The sequence below is a fragment of the Ceratotherium simum genome, chromosome 5 (assembly GCF_057802395.1).
Source record: "Ceratotherium simum simum isolate JZ-2026a chromosome 5, ASM5780239v1, whole genome shotgun sequence".
Taxonomy (NCBI): Eukaryota; Metazoa; Chordata; class Mammalia; order Perissodactyla; family Rhinocerotidae; genus Ceratotherium; species Ceratotherium simum.
In genome coordinates, this window is record NC_141904.1 from 12,338,113 (window position 1) to 12,346,759 (window position 8,647).

Below are 8,647 nucleotides of genomic sequence, written 5' to 3' on the forward strand. Positions count from 1 at the left end.
CTTGATATGGGGTGAGCCTTCAGGTTTGTCTGGCTGCTCCTGACTGCAGTAGTGGGATATTGCCATCGGGGGCTGCTGGGCTTCTTTGAGGCAGAAGCTCTTGGCCCAGCCAGCTGACCTGATACCAGTAACACCTGCTCTCATAGGATGACATGAAAGCCGTGATATGACAGCCATGGGGCAGGGACAGACTTTGCCTGGGCCAGGGTCCGTTTGCAGCTTTGGCCAGAGACTGTGTGAGTGCTTTCTATTCCTAAAGTTAGTTACTTATAGGCAGGGTGTGTGTGTCGGGGGGTGGGGGGTGGGACATGGAGTCAGCACAGACAGGTAAGGATGGGACCACCAGTGGCACTTGTCAGATCACAGGCCCCGCTGAACACTTTTTGCCCTTGGCCTTCCTACACTGTTGGCCACCCAAGACTCTCCAGCAGCCTGTGCACACCTTGTCTGGATGTCACAGAACTCCAATTTCTACCTCCTGGGGGTTAGATCTGGAGGCACTGCTGTCACTGCCACATGGACCTTCCTGGCCTAGGGATCCAGGTCCTGTCAGCAATTAGAGCTCCATCTAAGTATCAGAAGGTGCCTGAGCCCAGGAAGTAGTTCACGACACCAGGAAGACGGACTTTGCATAGGGCCAACATCACAGTGATGACTCAAACTGCCCCAGCCATGTCTGGAAAGTCACCCTCCATCTGCTGTACCCTTGATTCAAGGGAGGTTGTAGACCTTCCCAGAATCCATACTCATCATGATCCTGGCTCTGCAAGTTTGGACCAGGAGGCCAAGAATCAGGAGAGCAGTGATCCCACACAAGGACAGCCAAGAGCTAATGAGACTGTGCACAGCAACAGTGAAGCTTGGTGATCAGAGGCAAGGTCCTTGGTGCCTAAGTGTGTAGGATGGGCACAGCAGAGGTGCTCCTTTGGGTTCTGGCTCTTGAGCTTCACTTGGTGCAGTCACAGGAGATGGACGTGGACTGGGGCATGGAGGAAACTAAATGATGATTTACAGAACCTGAACATGAACCGGGGACTGGGAGCTGAGCAGTCTGTGGAGGCTGACTTGAAAGTCAAATGATAGGATGGTGGCTCTCCAGAAGTTGAGGCGGTAGAATGAGAGGAAGGGCAGCCGATGCTATCAGGTGACCGGTGGGTGTGGTCTGATGGATCTGAGCAGACTTACGCAGACAGGATGGAGAGTCACACTTCCTCTCAGGTGGTGAGAATTTTTAAATTTGGTTATTGTTTTCTCACTATGTTCTCCGCTGTAACAGAATTTTCCAAATTTCCATTTTCAGGTGCCTCTTCTCTGACCCACTGCCCCTCCTGGTCCAGGTGCTCCTACTTCCCAGCTGTCAGAAGGCAGCCCAGCGCAGAGCACCTTTCAGCTTTAAAGAGGCAGGCACCTCCCCTGACCATGAAGTTAGGTCATGGGACTCCATCCTTGAGGCTGCTTCCACCACAGCTCCCCGCCAGCCCCGGCTTTGTCTTCTTTTCAACTCATGCCTGCCTTGACCTAAATTTGCCCACCATGTGAGTCTTCCCCTTGCCCTGCCCCTGCTCTGCTCTCTGGGCTTCTGACTCTGGACCCCACCTCCTACCCTGCTCTCTTGGCATGGATCTACGCGGCTGCCCTATGTTCTCCTTGGTCTAGCTATAGTGTTGCCACCTCAGGGCTTGGGGTGCACAGTGGTCTGGCCTCATTAGGCGGCCAAGGTGGGTACCTGGGCCTCTCACAGGGACTGAGCTGCCCACACGTACCCTGAGATATGGTCCCACCTATCAGAGGGCAGATAAAAGTTCCCTGGTGGAGGCAAGGCTCCTTTCAGGAGTTAGAGTTCTTGCTGGTGCCATGTCTCTGCTACCCAGAAGGTGGGTGGATCCAGGCCCTTTGTCTACTCAAGTTCTAGTTCTCCCTCTGCCACTCAATCTCACAAAGAGTAAAGGAACCATTCTGGCTCTCAGTTATCTCATATTTACAATAAGTTTTCCTGACTCCCTAGCTGACCATCTTTCAACTATACCATACCATGATTAAGGGAAAATCTAAAATTCAGAAGCCAAAAAAGAGCCTTTAAGTTAAATTATGGTTTAGATCTACTAGCTTAAGTTTCCCTAACTTTTTTCTGTGTAATAAGTGTTTGCTGAAATGAATGTTTATTGAATTGAACACAGCATATCAATAGTTCTCAGGCTTTAATGTACATATGGATTGGGAGGGTATATTAAAATGCATATTCCTTGGTCCCTGACTCAGAGCTTCTGATGCCACTGGGGCCTAGAAGCATGCATTTTAACATGAGAAACTGAAGGGGACCCAGGTTTTGAAATAGACAATAGTAACTTTACAGAGGCTAATTTACAATATGCATTAGGAACTTTAAAAATAGGTCATTTGACCTACTGATTCAATTCTAGGAATTTTCCCTAAGATGTCACCAAGGATTTATCTATAAGAATGTTTACATATTTATAATAGTAGAACAGTAGAGGCAATCAAACTGTCCAGCAAAAAAAAGAATGGATAAATTAAGACATATCAGTGCAATGGAAGCACAGCCATTAAAAATCAAATTTTCAAAGACCATTTAGTGATTTGCAAAAATGTTTACAACATAATGATAAGTGGGGTGATGAAAAAGCATATAAAATACCATTTCAATAATTTTTAAAAGAAGAAAAAAATATATATACATATGAAAAATTGGAAATAAATATACTAAAATGTTAATACTGAATTGTTGTTTGGTTGTTGGATTACTGGAGATTGTTGTTTTCTTCTTGATATTTTTCTGTATTTACCAGATTTTGTACAGTGACTAGTTATGGCTCCTTCTATTTGAGAAACAGTGATAAATTTTTTAAAAGAAAAGGAATTTGCCTCATGTAGAGTGAAAACAGAAAAGAGAGGCCTCTTAGGAGTCCAGCCCTGCCATAGCCTGGCGGCTACAGGAGGACTCAGACGACAGAGAGACCGAGTCGGTGCCTGGGGTGAATCTTAAGCGACATTCTCTTTTGTGAAGCACCCTGATATACTTGATGCCAAGGAATTTGGGTCAATGAGAAAGTCCTTTTCACTAGACACTACTTTCCTGCCACATTAAGGATAACAGACTAGAGGATCTGGGACACGGAGGGGAGTTCACAGTTTACATATCTTCTTTACCGCTCTTGGGTTGAACTCATGCTTGATGCCTCTGTGTATAACCGCCCCCCCCCGATCACCCCAAGCAGACATGCTGCACTCACGAGCAGGGGCTTTTGGACAGACGATGGGCTCCATTCTGGCTTGGGAGACACTACCCAGAGTCAATGCTTCCATGGAGTGCTTTTAAAACCTCCGTTGGCCAATATACTGGAAGCCCCGTAGAATGCCAGGAAGCAGGTCTTTTGGCAGAAAGATGGCTCAAATCCATCCTCTCTCACAGGTTTCGGTGAATCCTGGATCAAACCTCTCTCTCAGTAAGATCAGAGGCCTCGCAGTTAGGGCTCTGGCCTAGAGTCAAATCTTTCCAAATGTCCTTGAAATTTTTACACGACATGCTTTGGCTAGTTAGGGCCTTGTGCTAAGGATCTCAGACGAAAGTCAATTTAGAAAGACAAAAAAATGAAAATAGTGATAATTACAATATTAATAGCAATACCAAAAGCCAAAACACCAATTTTGACCATAATTATGGTAATTGCTTCCATCAACACCTTGACTTGCCGTGCATTTTTCTAAGTTGCCCAAACCATTTCACATGTATTACCTTATACTTATTCTGACAGAATTTCAGTTTTACATTCTTGAAAAATACCAATTCGGAGGCGGGAGGAAGCTTTAAAGTTCTGATGAAAACCAGAGGCTTCTTGAGTTAAAAACAAAACCCTGAAGTCTTCAGGGTGGTGTTTTCCAAATTCGTTCTTGACAAGAAGTCAGGGGATTTCAGCATGAGAAATTACAAAGCCCTATTACCATGAATACTTAGCTTTGCTGAATATGACGTGGCCTTATTGCAAAATCCTCTAAAGGGAGTAATAGAACATTTATAATGCTGAGCCCAGGTAAGAAGGGGGCTTGTACTTCTGTGCTTTGAAAACTAGAAAACTTCTGAGGTTAAAAATAACCAACTGGTCCAGGCACTGCCTCTGTCAGCCTGCTATGCTCAGCCCATGTCTGCTCATCATGGATCAACAGGTCCAGGCTAAGCTCTTTAGATGACCTAAGCTCTAAAAAGCCTATGGTGCCCCAAATTTGAATTATCCCCCTCCTGTGGAATTAGAAATTTAAAAAATAGTAAAATATAAAATTGAAGTTGAGGAAGCTCAAGAAAGTCTAACTTTTTCCATGATGTCTACTTTGAGGCTTTTTTGAAAATGTGGAAGATCAAAATATTCACAGCGTATATTCGTTACCCCTGCCTTGGTGGCGTGGCTGTGAGGTCACCCAGCTTGCTGTATCGACACTGTGGAGGGGTCGTGTTGACAGTAGTGAAATTCTGATTCGGCGCTTGTACACCTCCCCCTGCCATGCTGTGCAGCTAGACATTAGAAAGTGAGAGGTTGACACCACCTCATCACCTCCACACACGTACTCATATGTCCATGCCTACATACTTAATGCTTTGAGGAGTCGTTATCACATGACAGATGAAACTAATAAGCTGTGACTACCAAGTCTCCCAAGTGAATGGACCTTGACGCCTTTTCTCCTTGACTGTAGCCTTTGGCCCTGCCCTTCCTGGAGGCTCTGTTAGGCTGGGACTTCCAGCAATAGATTGTGCTCACTTAGCACCAGCTTTTGAAAGCTGGTACTTGTTCTCACTTTACTCCTTTGGCTGCATCCTTCTAGCAGGCACTGCATTCCCCATTCAACCTGGTCTTACCTTTAGCTTACTCCACTAGCCTAGCCAGCTCTCGGCTTAGAAGACACTTTCAGGACCCACCAACCCAAGAAAATGGAGTTTCAGAGGTGGAAGCATTTTTGCAACAAATCAACTTGTTATTCTATTCCACTCCTCTTTAGCCCACTCCTAGCATGAGGGGACTGGGCAGAGGCGAGGCAGCAGTAACAGGAGACTAGTCCAGGTATCAGGCTCCATGAGAGCCCGAGAGGCTGTGTCAGATCAGCTGGTAGCTGGCCTTCCCACACAATGGACAATGTGTGTTCTTCAGGACGTGGGTGTGGCTGCCAGAAATGTCAAGTTGAGGGGCAAAATTTAATCAGAAACGGGTGTCTAGCCAGATATTGACAACAAAGCTAGAGAACTAGGTACCAGGCAACTCAGGCAAAGACTGCAGTCCATTTTTAGTATACGTCCTGCTGAAGTGAGCACATGTAGTCCATTTTTATTGGAGGTCTTTATGATGCCTTAAGGGCATCGTAAATGCACCCACCATATGGTTCCTGATATTTACCAGTGAGGGGAATACCGCACTAAGACCAACAATGGTGAAAAGGCTACATAAAATATAAAATTAGTTTGGAGTTCTCCAAACGGGGCTTATAACCTTACTACTCATTGTTTCAGTAGAAGTTTTGAAACTTTTCCTGAAAAGAAAAAGCTAGAATTATATATCAAATCCTTAGCGTAGTATTAATCTCCCCAGCATGAGTCTTTTTAGTCTACTTTTAAATGTTTCTCTAATAACTTGGTTTGAAGATCCCATCTTAATAAGGGATACTCTCCCCCTCCTCCCAAGATTAAAAAGTATGCTAAGATCTGGAGCAGATCAGACAGGGTAGCTTCCCAAAGTCCCCAGGAGCAGACAGAACCATGAGATAAAGAAACCATGAGCTTTCCTATAGACCACTGGGGCTCAAAGTTGGGGGAACAGACACGGACAGATGTATCTTCAAAAAAATCTCACCATAGGGGCCGGCCCCGTGGCTTAGCGGTTAAGTGCACGCGCTCGGCTACTGGCGGCCTGGGTTCGGATCCCAGGCGTGCACTGACACACCGCTTGTCCGGTCATGCTGAGGCCGCGTCCCACATACAGCAACTAGAAGGATGTGCAACTACGACATGCAACTATCTACTGGGGCCTTGGGAAGAAAAAGGGGAAAAAAGGAGGAGGATTGGCAATAGATGTTAGCTGAGGGCCGGTCTTCCTCAGCAAAAAAAGAGAGGGGGATTGGCATGGATGTTAGCTCGGGGCTGATCTTCCTCACACACACACACACACACACACACACACACAAATCTCACCACGTGTGTTCCTTGCTCACATGGCCAGACATTACCTAAAAGTGTCAGTTAGAGAACTCTGTATAGATGATAATTTTTTAGTTCTCCCACTGCTTCATTATGCTACCTTATCCTTGAGCATCTCTGAGTTCCTTACTATGTTGTGCCAGAGAGGACTACTTCTTCTCCAGAAACTCTCCAGAGCTATCACTGGGAAGTGGCTGCCACCCCTCTAGGGTCTGTATTTCCCAGATAGCTTTGCAGTTAGATGTGGTCATATGACTGAGTTTTAGTCAACAGAATGTGAGTAGAAGTGTTGTGCAACACTTCTAGGCATGGCCCATGAAAACTTTCCATGTGTACTTTTTCACGCTCTTTTCCTCTTCTACTGGGGAGTGGAGACAATCCCAGGCAACCTTGAAAACCACGCACTGCAGAAAGTGGAGCCTCTCTCAATCTGTGTCTCTGAATGAGTGCGTGAAAGAGAGTTGCCCCATTAGCCTGTACTGTTACATGAGCAAGAAATAAACTTGTATTGTGTTTGAGCCATCATACATTTTTCGGTCTGTTACAGCAATTAGCCTATCCTATTACTTATCCTCTTTGACATAGCTGTTATCATTGCATGCAGAAGTCCCTGTGCCTTCTCCCCTTTCCTTAAATCGTACTACAAACCAAAAGAATAAAATTAGTAAACTTAAATTTAAGCAGCCATTAGGGACAGATGACACTCACCAAATTAGTGGGACAGCATTTAGATCCTGCAGCCAGAAGAACGGTAGTTCAGCAGAGCCTCACTTCAAGACAACCTGATATATAAAAATCAAACAAAAAGTAAAATGTAAGACCTACAAAACAGATATTTGAGAGTGTAATGGTTAATTTCCAAAGGGTGCTGTCAGTTTACAAAGGAATTTGCCACTGTTTTCGAGTAAATATTAAGCTTCCCTATTGCCTTTAAAATGATTCATTTTTAAAAATGTACCCTCTCCCCTGCCCCAGTCATTATAAAACAATTTATAAAGAACAATTCTACTCTGCTAAGTAAGCTATACAAAAAGACCAGACGCTGACTTGGGATGACCGGAAGCCAGGAAAACTCGGTATGATTTCTGTGCCCATGTGCTCTGTAGTTCTTATGTACATGTAAAACTTTTCTCTCGGGAACTTAACTTTCTTGGGTAGGAACTCTCAGAGCTGGTAAAATTATAGGCTATGCAAAGACTTAAGATTTTTCAGGTGAAATTATAACAGACACCAAAGATACATTATAATCTGTCTTTGTGTTTAATATTATCTCAGATGCAATGGCATAAGTAGGAATGAAAATAAGCTCTCTGTACAGGGCCATGAGACAATGGAGGTGTGTGCACCAGGACAACCAGAGACAGCCAGAAACACGCTCTGCAAAGGTGGTGGGCGTTCTCTCACCAGAGCTGCCATCTTTTACCAGGCTAAGTGCGAAAATACCATTCGACGGTACAGGGCACGTATTTGTCCAGAATAGGGTTTATTTTTGTGTCTGATTACCCAGTATACGATTCAGGAAGCAAACAGTTCATAGCTCTGAACAAACATTCTGGCAGTCCAAAACAGAGCACGAGGGCGGAAGGAGGAAGAAGAGGAGACAAAACAAGAGGGTTGATGGGGGAAGGCACGGTTGGGCCATTTTCTTTTCTTTTTTTTTTTTTTTTTGGAGAGGAAATGCGTTCTTGTCTGGTCCTGCGGAGGAGAGAGAGATCCCTTCGGTGCTGTCTTTGGAGGGTCTCTCCACTGGAGTGCCCACTCCCTCCCTCTGGCCTGCCCCGCCGCAGGTGTCAGGGAACAAGATGGCGCCCCACAGTGAAGGGCACTGAGCAAGGGGGCCGGGTGGGCCTTGACTTACTCGGAGGCGCTGGCTCCTCTGAAACCCAGACGCTGCCAACTCCCTGGGCTCAGGAGTTATAACCGCTTCCTTGCTCTGAGTTCTTCACTTCTTGTCGAGAGCAGCTCCACATATTTTTCTGATGATGTCACACATTCTGACTTCCTACATTTTGAAAGTTGATCTACAAGTAAAACCTTCCATGAGGCTTAAAAAAAAAAACAACAGCAGAAAAGAAAAGAAAGGTGTGCTGGGGGAGATGAGGAGGAGAAAGGCAGTTGTCTCCTTATTTTGAGATTTGCTGCAGCTGCGAGTGCTCCTCCCCAGCCAGTTTCCTGGCTGCAAAGGGAGGCCAGTGGCCGGGCGTGGGTGACGTCAGGGCCGGGCCTGAGTCATCGCCAGCGGCCGGGCTGCCCTGCCACTCGGAAGGGGACAAAAGGAACCTTTGATGTCCAGAGGCCCTCCTCTCTGCACACTCGCCTGTACTGAGCAGCAGGCCAGGAGAACATTCCTGCCGCCTCCCCACCCCCGGCCGCCCTTCCTCCTTCCGGAACAGTCCCAGGCAGATTCAGCAAGGCCTCCCCAAGGGACGTCACCCTCCTGCATGGCAG

The 8,647-nt window shown here is 46.0% G+C and overlaps 1 protein-coding gene across 1 annotated transcript in view; it reads right to left on the reverse strand.

The window, feature by feature from the left end:
* ZBTB38 (zinc finger and BTB domain containing 38) overlaps positions 1-8,351 on the reverse strand; it is a 76,392-nt gene extending 68,041 nt beyond the window's left edge. The window contains exons 1-2 of the mRNA XM_014789135.2: positions 8,058-8,351; positions 6,908-6,981 (exon numbers count right to left, since the gene is read on the reverse strand). The gene's annotated coding sequence lies outside the window, so the exon portion shown is untranslated. The remainder of the gene's footprint in view (positions 1-6,907; positions 6,982-8,057) is intronic.
* Between the last annotated feature and the right edge of the window lie 296 nt (positions 8,352-8,647).